Raw genomic sequence first — 15,160 nt, 5'->3', positions numbered from 1 at the left:
AGGGGGCCGCACAGCCGGCCCCGGCAGGGGACCAGGGAACTCCAACTACGGCAGAGATACTAGCAGAGATCAAGGGATCCAGGGAGCTCACCCTGGCCAAGATAGAAAGGGTGGCATTGGAAATGGGACTACTCCGCGCTGATGTTTGCAAGATTTCCGACAGGGTTAAAGACACTGAAAAGAAGGTATTAACCCTGCAATCAGAGTTGGCTGCCCTACAAAAAACGGTGGCTGATCTACAGGCACAAATTACATGCCTGGAAGTACAGGTCGAGGATGCCAAAGGGCAGTCCAGGAGAAATAACATTCGCCTTTTGGAATTTCCGGAGAAAGTAGAGGCCCAGCCCGTGGAGCTCTTCAGGGAGGACTGGATTGTGGACACACTGTTTTCCAAAAGACTTTCAAAATTCTTCACAATTGAGCGGGTGCACAGGGCGCTGACAGCCCTCCCTGGCCTGGAGCAGCGCCTCGTGCAATCATAGCCCGATTATTAAATTTCAATGACTGGGATGCGATTCTGCAACATGCCAGGGCACATAACGCACCAAAATTTAATGGTCAATTCATCATGATCTTCCTGGACTATACGCTCAAAGTGTAAGATCTACAGAAGAAATTTTAGGCATTGAAAAACGGCTGAGAGATAATGACATGCAATACAGTCTCATGTATCCAGCAAAACTCAGAATACATCACAATGGGAAGGCCTACTTTTTCTTTAGCCCTGCGGAGGCCAACGACTGGCTGGTTACCCTGCGGGTCAGACTGTGATGAAATGCCCTGGACCACCCAAAGAAAAGAATTGGGATCCTGGGATGAGGGTCTCGTGCATGGCGGCACTCTGCAGATTTGCTGACTTACTCGATTGCCAGCCGTGCCGGAAGAATCCTCTTTTATCCTGATGGTACTCTGTAGACTGTGTTCCTGACACACACAAACCCGTCCCACCTTATTATAATATAAAAGGGCCGAGGGAGCGGGGCCTCAGACAGAGAGTAAGGGAGGGACGGTGCTGTATTGAAGCATGGTTTGTTCTTTTGATATGTTGGGCCACTGTCCAGGACCGCTTCCCGATGCTGTTGCTTCTGTTATCTGGTGCAAGATAGGAAATGAATGACACTATAAACGGGGAAAGGGGGATATGCTGGAGGGACAAATGGAATACTTATATACTTGTCTGTATGCCGGCATAGAGCTCACTGCGGGCCACAGTCCTGTTGAGCAGGCTGAGTGCTTCAGCCTCGCCGCTTGGTGGTATGTCGGGCCCTTTGCTACATGCAAATGTTCGTAATGAGGCGATTGCCACTTCAGGGGGGATCGGGCAGTGGTCCCTGCGAGGGGCCATGTTGTGGAAGGCCTTCCAGTTTGAACTCACTGCCCACAGGAGGGGGGGTTTCCCAAGGTTTGGGTTTTGAATTTGTTTTATAGGGACAGGTATGGCTCATATTGAATGATTGGGTGGAATTCCGAGGCTTGCGTGGCAAAAGTAAGGGGCTGTGGCGCAGGTTGGCGAGCGCGCATGAGATGGCTTCTGATTGGAAATGTTTAACCTGGAACATTAGAGGACTGGGTCACTTTGCTAAAAGGCAGAGTGCACCCCTACATGTGCTGACATGGTGTGTCGGTGGCCTTTTTGCAGGACACCCATACTTGGGGCCCTTGCGTGCCTACCCTGTGGTGCAGATGGCTCTTTGCTATCACCTTCTTTAGCTATGCCAGGTGAGCCATGATAGGAGTGGCACCAAGGATTCCTTTTCTAGCAATGGGCCATTATGTAATAGTTGCTGAGACCCTAGATGCTAGAGAGGTATACCTGGTGAACGTTTATGCTCCCACAACAGACGACCCAGTATTTGTTGGCAATATTCTGTGAGCCATGTTGGAGCATATACTGCTGGCTGTGATAGTGGCTGGGGATTTGAACTGTGTATTAAATGGAGCGATGGACTGTCACCCCCCCAGCCCCCCAAAAGGCACACACCAAACTTGCAATGACAGGTGAATTGGGGGAAATGATGAGGGACTTGGGACTCCATGATGTATGGAGACTGCGTCACCCTCAGAGTAGGCTGTACTCCTGCTATGTGCCCTGCATGGGCATGCATAGCTGTATAGATGATTACCTAATAACTGATGTGGTCCTGTAGTGGGTGGAGAACATCACATATCTAGTGCGCTATATCTCAGATCACTCCCCCCTGCTTGTCACGTTTTGTATGCATGTACATCTTCCGGCAGTGCCACTATGGAGAATGAATGTTGAGGTACTGGCGGATGAAGTGTTTGAGTAATGAGGGGGCATATTACCAAGCAATAGCGATAATTATCGCTATTGCTTGGTTAGAGACAAAAATGTATCGCCGACCTGCGGCGATTTTTATCGCAGATAAACCTTGGTATTACCAAGGTTTATCGCAAATGCGATAAAAATCGTCTGCAATGCATGAATATCGCTGAAAAGTCAGCGATATTCAGGCATTACCGAGCTAATGCTCTTAGCCATGTTATCCAACTCCCATTGGATAACATGGCTAAGAACTGCTCAGGGCAGGTGTTAGCTTTTGGAGATATTCGCGCCTAGCGCGAATATCTCCAAAAGTTGGTAATAGGAGATAGCGATGTTAGCGACTGTTTCCAGTCGCTAACACCTTGGCACGTCCACTTTGCATGTCATTAGTGATACATTTCTCTGACATGCAAAGTGGGGCCCAAGATGGTCGCTATCTCCTACTAGATGTCGCTAACTGGTGTTAGCGACAGCTAGGTAATAGGGAGATCATTTTATCTCTGCTTTCTTGGCTTTTAAAGCCAAAAAAGTGGATATAAACCCCCTTGATGTTCCCAGGGCACTAGATGGCTACTTCAGTGACAACTGGGGCAGTTCCTCGACCAGGGCTATGGATTGGGATGCAATGAATATTTTATTGAGAGGGGAGTGCCTGAAAATAATGTACAGAGTTAGAAAGAAAGTTACCAAACAGTTAGATTACCTTGAGAAGCGACTGGTTGTCCTGGAAAGGTAACTTATTGAGAAGCCTCTCAGTCTACAGGACTGGTAGGATTGTAAAAAGGACTTGTTAGATATATGGGACAGACTAGATAAGTTTGTGCGCTTGTTATGGCTGGATTTTCTGTTTAGATGGGATCAGCCCCCAGGGGCCCCTATGACCCAGCCAAAACGTACTCACCTTCCCTCCTCAGATCGTATTCACAATGGATAGATTTACAGATATATATATACAGGTCGCACCCAAGGATGGGGAATGATAATATACATGTAGGAATTTTCTACAATATCTTATTCACATCAGTTGGTCTCGCGGCCACCCCGACCCAGACCGGTCTACCCTAGGGCAGATATTGCGCACAATCCGGTGCGACTACACATGGGCCTGCAGAACCCAATGCTCCCGTTTCCAAACGACCAACAATCCTGTCGATCTCCACGCTAGTTCGACCCCCTAGCGCTCTCACTTATTCAAGCCACAATCCTGTGGGTATCGGCACTGGTAGTCCTCCCCAGTGTTCTCACTAACGCCGTATATCAACGACGACCACATTCCTATGAACAGTTATCGGGACCAAGTCTCAGTTACCTACCCGGGGTAAAACTATAATAATAATAACTTTGAATATAGTTCCAAATTGTATAGTGTACTCCCTGCTCTTGACATCACAGGTCCACTCACTCCCTCTTTATTTGATCACCATTTACCTGATCGGGATTTCTCATCCGTTCACATAAACAACTCTCAACTAGGAATGTAGTTTACCAGGATTGAACATGAACACCAGGTACACAATAATTCTATAAGAATTAGGGTATTTATTAACAATAGACACCAATCACATTACTATGCAACAGACATTCTGCAAAGAAAAGGTAAAGATTAGAGTGCACATTCTATTAAAGTTTAGACAGAGGTCACCTTATTAGTGGGAAGTCTGGACTCGGCAGTCATCTAGGTTCCCTTCTCGTCTCTGTATCCTGGCTCGCCTTGCAGTCACACCCCAGCCGTCACAAGTACACGTCTGCACCGCTAGGCTCAACCTCGTCTGCTTCCCTTCAGGACACCGGAACCTTGCTGATTATTAGCTACCGTCTCTCTCTCTCTCTCTGTCAGTGCGCTCCGCGCTGCTTCTCGTTCAGTCTTTCTCAGAGAGTTTCGGTCTTAAATCTTTCTCCGACTTCAAAGATGGCGACTTGTCCACCATGAGATGAATAATGGCAGAGATGCTAACGGCTAGATGCCGCCTACGGACTAACTGACAAACTGACTAACACCTTCGCTAATATCAAAGCCCGTTCCTTCATGGAAATTCACGGCCAGTAACCTGCCGCCCACCAAATTCTTGTACCTCCCCGTACCAAGGACACTTTCCCAGCCGGCCGGCCTGAAGTTGTGTCTTCGGAGTGGAGAAAAATACATTCCTTCGATAAGGGTCAGCCTGAACCGGTTCTCTCCAAGCGAACAACAGCTTGAAACTAAAACATTACACTTCACCTAGAAAGCCTTCTCGAGCTACCGGGCAGAAAGCAAAATGGAGTCTGTCTCGTTTAAGGCCTACGGAGCCCACAATATGCATAGCTCCATAGATAATAGCCCAGCATGTTAGTAAATGAGCAAATCATAACTAATACTTATATATCTATCCCCTAACTTAAATTCATAAGCCTTACTTTAAGGAAAATGGTACGAAAATGCCCTAATATATGTAAGACAGGGTCCCTGTCTATCGGCCTAATCCCTATGCTATGGGGGTGATAGGCTGAAGTCACTCTCCATCATTCTCCTTCTCCAAAGAGCTAGCAAAAAGGCAGCCATTACAGCGCTCTAACTAAAGGAAGAGGCTGCATAGAGAAGGAGACAAAATGAGCCTCATGCTAGCTATGCTTATCCGAGGCGAGAACAGAAGTGCACCGATAATGGGACTTCGCGACCAGCACGGTAGACTGGTATCCTCACAGCATGCCATAGTAGAAGTGTTCACAGAACACCTGCAGGAGTGTACATGGCCCCAGCACTCACGAGTATGAATGCAATGCAGTCGTACCTAGACACGATACACATGCCAGGACATTCTCCACCACAAAGGGCGAGATGATAGCATCAATTGAAACGTTGAAGACGACGAAGGCCCCGGGTGGGGCGGCTTACCAACCGACTTTCATTACACTAGGCAGGGTAACTTGGCTGAGTGACTGTTGGAAGTCTATAAAGAGGCTTATGAGAGAGTCTATGAGGGAGGCGATAATAGTTAGGCTGCCAAAGCCCGATGGAGATTACTCGCGGTGTCCTGCTACCGTCCTCTATTCATGTTGAACATCGATCTAAAAATTCTGATTAAGGTGCTAGCCATAAGATTGTTAACCTATCGGCTGGTGTTAATAGCAGATGACCAATGTGGGTTCATCTCGAATAGGAACACTCGGTACAATTTGTGGCAGCTGTCATTGGTGATACATTCCCCAATAGTCCAGGATGAAGAGTATGCACTTGCCCTGCTAGAAATTGAACAAGCTTTTGATTAATTATCGTGGGAGTTCCTGTGGGAGGTGTTACGTAAAGTAGGCATTGAGGACACCTTTATTAAACCGGTGCAATTGCTGTACACAGGCCCTTGGACCAGGGTGTGTGTGGGTAGGACGGTATCGCACAGATTTGAGCTGAGTCGGGAACCCACCAGGGATGCCCCGCTACCACTGCTTACCAAACAGTTAGATTACCTTGAGAAGCGACTGGTTGTCCTGGAAAGGTAACTTATTGAGAAGCCTCTCAGTCTACAGGACTGGTGGGATTGTAAAAAGGACTTGTTAGATACATGGGACAGACTAGATAAGTTTGTGCGCTCTAACTAAAGGAAGAGGCTGCATAGAGAAGGAGACAAAATGAGCCTCATGCTAGCTATGCTTATCCGAGGCGAGAACTGCTTTTAGTGGTGGCCATGGAGCCATTTGCCTGCTGGCTCAGGGCGATGTTACTGGGGTGGGGCATACATATTGAGGATGATACTAATGTGGTGTCCCTCTATGCAGATGATGCATTGTTATACCTCCTGACTCCTAGGTACTCTGTCCCCATCGTGTTGGCTATCCTGGCTGAATTTGGTGAACACACCGGGCTAAGCGTCAGTGGTCCAAGCTGTTTCCCAACGGGCCACTGGCGGGATGGTCCGGAATGGACCTGCCGCCTCTTGATCTTCCTTGGGGGACCAAGATGGTCATGTATCTGGGGATCAGAATCACGCATGGAGCCCAAGATTTTGAGAAGGAAAACATGGGCAAAATAGTAGATGGCTTGAAACAAAGTGTAACATTCTGTAACACTCCTAGACTATCGTTGATGGGTAAAATAGCCCTAGTCAAGATGGTTACCCTCCCCAGGTGTCTCTACCTCTTTCAGGGCACCCTATTCGACCTACCTAGGTGGGTCTTCACAGATCTAAATAAATTGATAGTCGAATTGCTCTGGGATACTGGGAGGAGGAGAGTCAGTCTATGAAAGTTGAAGTGTACTTGGTGGCGGGGAGGGCAGGAGGGACCTTGCTTGGATAGTATTTTTTGGACTCGCAACTCCAACATGCGATTCACTGGTTGGACTAGCATGAAAATTAGGAACGCAGAATGCTGAGGGGCTTGAGTGGCGAATACTCATTACCTGAATTCCTGAAGATGGAGTCAGGAGCACCGGCGTGTTTGCCATAAATAGTCTGAATGGCCTGTGGAGCTTGGGAACCGACAGTCAAGGCGATGCTGAGATAGGCCCCATTTGCGCTGGATATTAATATTTGGGCATTGTGTCCATTCAAAAGTATTGAAAGTTCCATGCCCTTACATAAATGGTTCGAGGGCGGCTGCAAGTCGCTGGGGGACTTATACCTCAACAATGAATTCATAACTCTGGCAGATGCCTCGGAGGCCTTCTAACTATCAACCAATCAATCAAGGAATTTGTATAGCGCGCTACTCACCCGGAGGGTCTCAAGGCGCTTGGGGAGGGGGGGTCCGCTACTGCTTGAACAGCCAGGTCTTGAGTTGCTTCCTGAAGGCGAGGTGGTCTTGGGTCAGGCCGAGGTGGGTGGGGAGGGAGTTCCACGTCTTGGCGGCCAGGTAGGAGAAGGATCTTCCTCCCGTTGTGGCTCTTTGGATGCGGGGGATGGTGGCGAGGGCGTGGCTGGTCGATCGAAGCTGGCGGGTGGGAGTGTAGAAGTTGAGGCGGTCGTTGAGGTATCTTGGGCCTTGGTTGTGGAGAGCTTTGTGTGCATGGGTGAGGAGTCGGAACGTGATTCTCTTGTTGACGGGGAGCCAATGCAAGTTTCTTAGGTGTGCGGAGATGTGGCTGTGTCGGGGGATGTCCAGGATGTGTCGTGCTGAGGCGTTCTGAATCCGCTGGAGTCTTTTCTGGAGTTTTGCAGTGGTGCCGGCGTAGAGGGAGTTGCCGTAGTCCAGTCGTCTGGTGACGAGAGCCTGGGTGACCGCCTCCCTGGTTTCGGTGGGGATCCACCGGAAGATCTTCCGTAGCATGCGTAGGATGTTGAAGCATGACGAGGAGACGGCGTTGACTTGTCTGGTCATGGAGAGGGAGGAGTCCAGGATGAAGCCCAGGTTGCGTGCGTGGTCCGTTGGTTTGGGTGCACTGCCCAGGGCAGAGGGCCACCAGGAGTCGTCCCAGGCGGAGGGCGACAGTCCCAGGATAAGGACTTCTGTCTTATCTGAGTTCAGTTTCAGGCGGCTGTTCATCATCCACTCGGCTACGTCTTTCATCCCTTCAGGTTGGCTCTGGCGGTGGCGGGGTCGTTGGTGAGGGAGAGGATCAGCTGGGTGTCGTCGGCGTAGGAGATGATGTTGAGGTTGTGTTGGCGTGCGATGGCCGCAAGGGGGCTCATGTAGACGTTGAAGAGGGTGGGGCTGAGCGAGGAGCCTTGAGGAACGCCGCAGATGACTTCGGTGGCTTCTGATCTGAACCGGGGAGGCGGACTCTCTGTGTCCTTCCGGCGAGGAAGGAGATGATCCATTCTAGTGCCTTCTCTTGGATTCTGACGTTGCTGAGGCGCTGCACTAGGGTGCGGTGGCAGACAGTGTTGAACGCAGAGGAGAGGTCTAGGTGGATAAGGGCCGCAGTTTTACCGTTGTCGAGCAGGGCTCGGATGTCGTCAGTGGCTGCGATGAGGGCGGTCTCGATACTGTGGTTGGCCCGGAAGCCCGACTGCGAGACTAGGGACCAGGCAGTTTTTAAAATTTGCAAAAATAGCAGCAATGGCACAGGAGATATGGCCGATGTTCCCCGAAGCACCTTCTGCTTTTCGGGCACTGGAAACTCTACTAGTAATGACTGGGGACAGGAGACTGATATCACATCTTTACAGGGCCCTGAGGGAGGACACCCCCATGACCACACTAATTGTGCAGGGCAAATGGGAGGTTCAGCTTGAAACACCTCTTGCCACAAGCACATGGGAGACAATCCATGAGGGTGTTAAAACCACCTCTACCAATGCACTGTTCAAGTTACTCCAATATAATGTGATACTTCAGGTATATATAACTCGTAGACAATGCTGGGGGACTTGAACATGGAGCAATCAGTGCAGTGTCCCAGATATGGGGGACAATTTGCTGGTTTCCTGCACATGTTTTGGATCTGCCTCGACATAGTTAGATTCTGGCAATCCGTCATACAGAGGCTTAACTCAGTCACAGGATAGGGTATCCCCAGTGCTATTGGGGCACTTTCCGCTCTGCAAGAAGAAAAAGCTCAGCTGGAAATTCCTTATTTTGGGGTTGCTCAAGGATAAATGCAGGATTGTGATAGTGTAGTTGTCCCTCAGACACAAGAAGGTCGATGGCTGCGAAATATGGTTGAATCGATTAATGCTGAGGGGTGTCACATGAAACAAAGGTGCAGGGATGAGAAATTGGAGGAAGACATGAGGGTGTGGACGGCTATGCTCACTTAAGTGTTGACGTCCCCAGATGAGTTACCTCAGTAGATCAGAGGGGGGGGGGGAATCTTGACACAGACGAGTCGGGCCTGTCAAAGCAAATAGACTGCTCTTGATGTCCCCATACAGACCGTGTGCGATTATGGTCCACATGACCCACTATCAATGTTCTGAATGCAATGATGTACAGAAATACTAGTTGAACTCACATGGAGACTTAAGCCTATTTGACATATTGTGTAAATGTACTAATAAACTGAGATACATCATATGGCTCCAAATTAAATGTATGTTGCTATATTTTTTAAATGCTAATAAAAACTATACAAAAAAAGTTCTACATGCTCACAATGATGACAAGCAGAGAGTCCCTAGAGAACACAAGGATGGTTTGCCCCAGTAGTCAGTCATTTCCCCTAAGGAAACTGTCAACCTTGTAATAAGGTCTGGAAAATAATTTTAACACATTTTTTAAATATTTATATTGAATTGTGCAACAAGCATTTAAACAAAAATCCGTTGCATTGAGGCAGCCATGATACCTTCTCCCCAATACCCAATCCCATTTCTGTACATACAACGTGCAGTTCCCGCAACTTTCCACTGCGGGCTACCCCAGTGTCCTCCAAGACCAAGCAACCACACCCCTGTCTCACCTCTCTTATCAGTCAGGTGTAGCACTGTGGTTTCCTTCAGGAGAGTCTCTAAGTGTCTCTGATAATCTGTCAATCATGCCCCCCAACCAGTGGTTGATGTGGGGAGAAAAAGTAGGGGAACTGTGGTCGGAGAATCAGAGGTGTGGCCAGAATGCACAAAACAATCACCTTTTTTGTATTTGTTTGGCATTTCACTGACCAGTTAAAGCTTATTATGTCATTTATTTCAAACAATAGATACCCGTGATTATTTAAGGTTTAATATGAGTTATTGACATTAAAATACATTCACAAAGTGGATATGTACCCAATCAAAGAATGTCCCAAATACTCTAAAAAGTGAAAGCACAGCCATTTGCTCCAAGCCATGCAGTTTCTGTCGGCACTTCTCCTCCTCCCTTTTTCCACAAGATCAGTTCAAACATGAATGACAAAATATCCAAGTTTGCAAATGTTTTCTATATAATTATGGCTCTGTCATATTTGCCACATAATACTTAATCTGCTGCATAATCTGACAATTTTAACTAATAAATTGTTTGTAGCTGAAACAGATCAAAAGTTACTAAAAATGTGAATTGTGCTGCTGCGAAGTGGGCGGCCATTTTCAAAGGTTGACTGGTCACCTTTCTCACTGCTGCATTTATATGTTACACTTGTACTAATAATGCGAACATTTTTCCAGGGACTGTTAACTTGTGTAAAAATGTCAAAATATTAAAGTATCAGAAAATATACTGCATTACGGTGCATCTTTTTTAGATGCATAATTTAGTCAACACTGCCGTATTATTATGTCCTTCTTTGCTACATAATTCCAGTGGCGCCAATGCTGGCGGCACATGTTAAAAGTGCTTGTGCATGAAGCAGAGACTGTGAAGTTTGCAAACTTAGTTTGGTGTGCGTGAAAATCCTGCATTGCCAATCCCTGGTGAGTTGCAGCTACTACTGGTGAAACAAGGCCAATGGAGTTAATATATGGGTGAACGCGAACTGGTCTCAAGGGCAGGGCTGGCTTTAGCGCTGGTGGCTCCCTGTGCAACAACGTTTGTTGGTGCTGCCCAATGACCACCTCCGCCTGGATTCCCTCACTACCACCCTTTAACAGTGCCCCTCAAGTCTCCATAGCCACACTCTCTCTCTCAGATGCATTTAATTTGTTTTACAGCGCCACTCATACCAGTGGAGGGTATCAGAGCCCCTTACATCCCACACATTACACAGAGACAATCAATTATGTGTGTCTGTAAATCACTGTATAGGAAATGCTACATATGACTAAGTACTACAAGTTATAGGAGTCACATGACAACCATACTAGTAGGCAGTATAGTTTAATAGGGCCTGATTTACAGAACTAACTTAAGACAAAATCCTAAACTTACTACTTTTGGTATTCACAGAAGTTAGAATGTTGTCTTAAGTTTGTCTTAAGACAGACTTAAGACAGACTTAAGTTAGGAACACAAACTCAGAATTTAAACCATAATACCATGTTTGGGGGGTTCTCTTTAATAATCAGAATTGATTTCAATCTAAATGAACACTTTTGTGTAACATTAGGATAATCAAAGACTGGGAATAAAACCACTGACCTATTTACATTATGTGCACTTTGATATCTGCATGGGAGATGTTAGTTGCAGCAGGCATATTAACCCTCTGCTCTATCTTTCCATGAGACAAAACTTCCACTAGATAAAACTTTGGTCTCTCTCTAAGAAGAAGAATAATCACGGGAGTCATCAGGACATTTTTATTGTTGCTGATGCCCCCCCACCTAAAGTCAACGCCCTGTGCGGTCACACCCGTTGCACCACCCAGAGTCGGCTCTTCTTAAGGGTCCTGTGACCTCAGTGACAGACACTGTCGCTCTAGAGTGTGCTGCTACTTAGGCCTGTTCACAAGACTGGAGGTGAACTTCAGTATGGATTGTGGAGGGCAGGCCATCAAGGTTAACCCATACTTGCCACCACTAGGGTCCACCTGCTGGTGCTAAGACACTAGGGATTCTAAATTCCCGTTGGGCCTAGGTACACCAGGGGTCCTCCATGGGCTGCAGCATGTGTTATGCCACCCATTGGGGACCCTCCAAACTATGACTACAGGCCTGCCATTCCAACCTGTGTAACTTGGTGCACGCACCTCTCACAAAAGATATGTTTCCTTATATCTAGTACCACTGCACTTGAAACTTATATGTCACCCCTCTAGAAGGCCTGCAGTCTCGAAGGGAGGGTGCTCTGTTCAGAGTGTGAGGGTGGCCCTGCATGAGCAGACCTCCTCTACAAACCCCAAAGTCCATTCTGAAGGCTTTGTGAGTGAATCAGCCGTTACTAGATAGAGGGTCCATGCATCATTATAAGATGACCACTCCTAATCTGGCTGAAACGAACCTCGGCAAGTTTGGTATCGAGCATGTTGGAATCATACCCCAGGACCGTATCCAGTGTTGGAGGTATAATTACATCCACAATAGGGCCCCTCCATGCTGCTGGGACGGATATTTTAGAGCCTGACAGTAACCTAGGGCTGCTGCCGACTGCAGACACAATTCTGCCCACCTGCTGCTGGGCCAAGCCCGAGCAAGGGAAGGTAGGACAATAGGCTTCCTGTCACAGGGTGGTATGAACACCTCGCAGACAGGAATTAGTGTATCAGGCCAGGGCGGGGGCACTTGCCAACACCACATACTCTGCTGGAAGGGCACATTCAATGCCCTCCTTCCATACTCCAGTTCAAACCAAATCAGGGAGCCTTTGGCTCCCCACTCTACGAGAAACTGGACAAAGGACATGGGAGTATCCTACCCACTGTCCGACCCCTCCTCTGGGAGGGACCCCTGAATTATCACAACCCTCACCTTAGGGTACTTAATGGATTACCTGTGCATGGGTTCTTAGATTCATCATGGAATCTGATTCAGATCAAACTCCACTTCTACTTTGACCATCTGGACACTCTGGTAGGAGATATTGTAATGTGTTAGTGAGTGATTGTAATAAATATATATTTTTATAAGTACACTGTGTGGTTCTTTTTCATTTAGCCTATACTAAAAGATTATATACCGGTAAACCGAGCTGCTTTGCACACTTTCTGTGGTTATCTAAACAACCTACAATCACCATAAGGGTCACCCGGGTTAGTGCATGGTGCTACACGTACATAAGTGAACATCATATACTGACCTGGCTTCTCTCAGATATTCACTCTCTCTCCTTTCACCAAATATTATAGAAGCTATCTTTATCTTATGGGGATTTAGAGCCTGAAGGATGTGTGCTCCAGTTGCAACAAGGAATACAATCAAGGGATCCTTATTGGGAGCACTAAGACTGCCGTGACAGCAGTCTAGAGCCATATTAGCAGTCATCCTTACAATGACACTCACATTGTCCTAACAAACATCCTCTACACACAAGGCATGCGGTAGTTGAGACAGAAATTTATCAGACGCCCCTGTTTGTACTCTACCTAACTCCCATGTCCTATATGTGCCGGTGTGCACTAGCTAGAGCCCTAGGAACAGTCCAGTGATAGAATCAGCTCCATCATGTGGGTCCCTGTAAGAGAATACCCCCTACTTCCCCTTTTCAAAGGAAGCAATTCAAAGACTGCCCCTCGAGGAAGCCCGATCTAGGAAATCTGGCCTTTCACCTTGATTGGGTATTGAGCCCCATCCTCGAAAAGAAAGTTGGAGCTCCCTGGTGCCCGATTCACCCACAGGATTGATCATCTAATGGTGGCTTCATGTCTGATACTCTCGCTGCTTCCTTCGTAGGGTCCGTGGCATTATGATGTGTGCCAGGTTGAGGTTATTCCATCCACATGAGTTAGCAGCTAGCAGCCATCTGGGGGGGGGGCATTGGAATTGAGACCCCAGGAATGGCCTTCCCCAGGTGAACGCCCCAAAGGTTGCTAGGTATTTGCCTTCCAACTTCAAGTGGGCGTCTGCCACTCTCATGTACCTACTTGTCTAATATCCCAATCCCAGGAGGCATGGTAACTATCAGACCCAACCCAAGCAGACCAATTGAACTGCGCTCCTGTTGCTAGGCACTACCTGTCAATAATCACACCACCACTAGACCATACAAAGCACTGGCAACAAACAGGGGAAATGAAACTTAAACCTACTTCACAATTAACCTCCTAATAATGACACCAGGGGCCCAGTCAAAGTATTCCCCATCCCGTTCCCTCTGGAGGGAGAGAACCCTGCAATGTGAACGAAAAAGAGAATTATGTCATGCTTATTTTAAGTTAGAATAACGATTGCAGCTTTTTTACTTTCATTCTTTTCTGAAAGAGGACAGCAAAGATGTTGTTAACAATCCTGTTCCTGCTACTTGATAAGCACCATATATGCCCACCTTGGAACAAAAATGTGATACAAAGCGCCATCTGTAATATAGTCCAAGTGTTGCACATTTGAGTTAACAATGACAATGTACTTCCATTAGCCATGGTATAATAGAACATACTTAAAGAGTCACCATTTCATGCTATGGAAATGCCAGTCATTGCTGCAACCCAGTGCTCTTCAATAGAAAGTCAAGTTGGACTTACAATTTAATGTCAGTGACTCTCACCAGAACCGCAAAAGATTGTGATGGATGTGCTCATTGGTTATGAATTGTCTTTGTCCCAGCAGGTCTTTGAATTCAAGTTGGCTCCTGAGGACATGGAAACAATTGATGGGCTCAACAAAGACAAGCGCTACCTACCTATGAAAGAGTACGTTTTTTTTAGGTGGGGGAAGGGGGTGAGGCTGGGAAAAGTACTTGCACTTTTTGTACTTTGTCCTGTGAAATGGTGTCCAGCCTTTTATGTTCCACAGAATGGGCCTGATGCAGAAATGTTTTTTCATTACTGAATAGAAATTTAGAAAGGACGTGCTAGGGGTGTTCCTTCCAAACTGTGACTCAGTAACTTATGTGTCAATGGTTTGCAGCAGTAATTACAGACGCAAACTAGTGATCAGTTACTAACTCCCAAGCTGGGGTAGTAACTGATTCACAAAGGAGCAGGTGTCCTCTTCGGACACCTTCTACTTTGGAACCAAGATTGCAGCTTTAAACAATAAAAAGTTTCACATTTTGGAATTCAGTTATAGGTAAGGTGGTCTTATGTGCCCTTTAGGCCACCATCCCTGTGATAAAAGCCAATCGCAGGGGATCAAAAATTGCTACCCAGTGAATATTAATTGGGCAGTTTGTTCTGTGGCACCCTGTAAGTCCCTATTTTGAAAACAGTCATATGTACTGAGGTCTGTTCTCAAATTCAGATTAGATTTGCACAGTGGGTGAGCAATTTGTGATTGTTTTTTGAAAATCTAATTTTAAATACATCTGGCCCTACATATTGAAATTGAACCAGAAATGAGACATGACATTCCCGATGCTATTGTTATGAACTCATTTGTTGATGAGATACATATTTCTGTAGCACTCTGTAGTGGCATCTAGCAAACAAGCCTAGAACTGGCTTGTGGCAGCACTGATATTCTAAGAAACATGGTCTGAAATCTCCTTTTTCAGGTTGTACCATATTGCTAT

The 15,160-nt window shown here is 46.8% G+C and overlaps 1 pseudogene across 1 annotated transcript in view; it reads left to right on the top strand.

The window, feature by feature from the left end:
- The window catches only part of LOC147734751 (aldo-keto reductase family 1 member C3-like), a 202,093-nt pseudogene that overhangs the window by 184,531 nt on the left and 2,402 nt on the right, over window positions 1-15,160 (top strand). The window contains exon 8 of the transcript XR_015307539.1: window positions 14,257-14,339. The product of XR_015307539.1 is annotated as an aldo-keto reductase family 1 member C3-like (transcript). The remainder of the gene's footprint in view (window positions 1-14,256; window positions 14,340-15,160) is intronic.

The sequence above is a fragment of the Lissotriton vulgaris genome, chromosome 1_2 (genome assembly GCF_964263255.1).
Source record: "Lissotriton vulgaris chromosome 1_2, aLisVul1.2, whole genome shotgun sequence".
Lineage (NCBI taxonomy): Eukaryota > Metazoa > Chordata > Amphibia > Caudata > Salamandridae > Lissotriton > Lissotriton vulgaris.
This window is presented reverse-complemented; position numbering and strand designations above follow the sequence as displayed.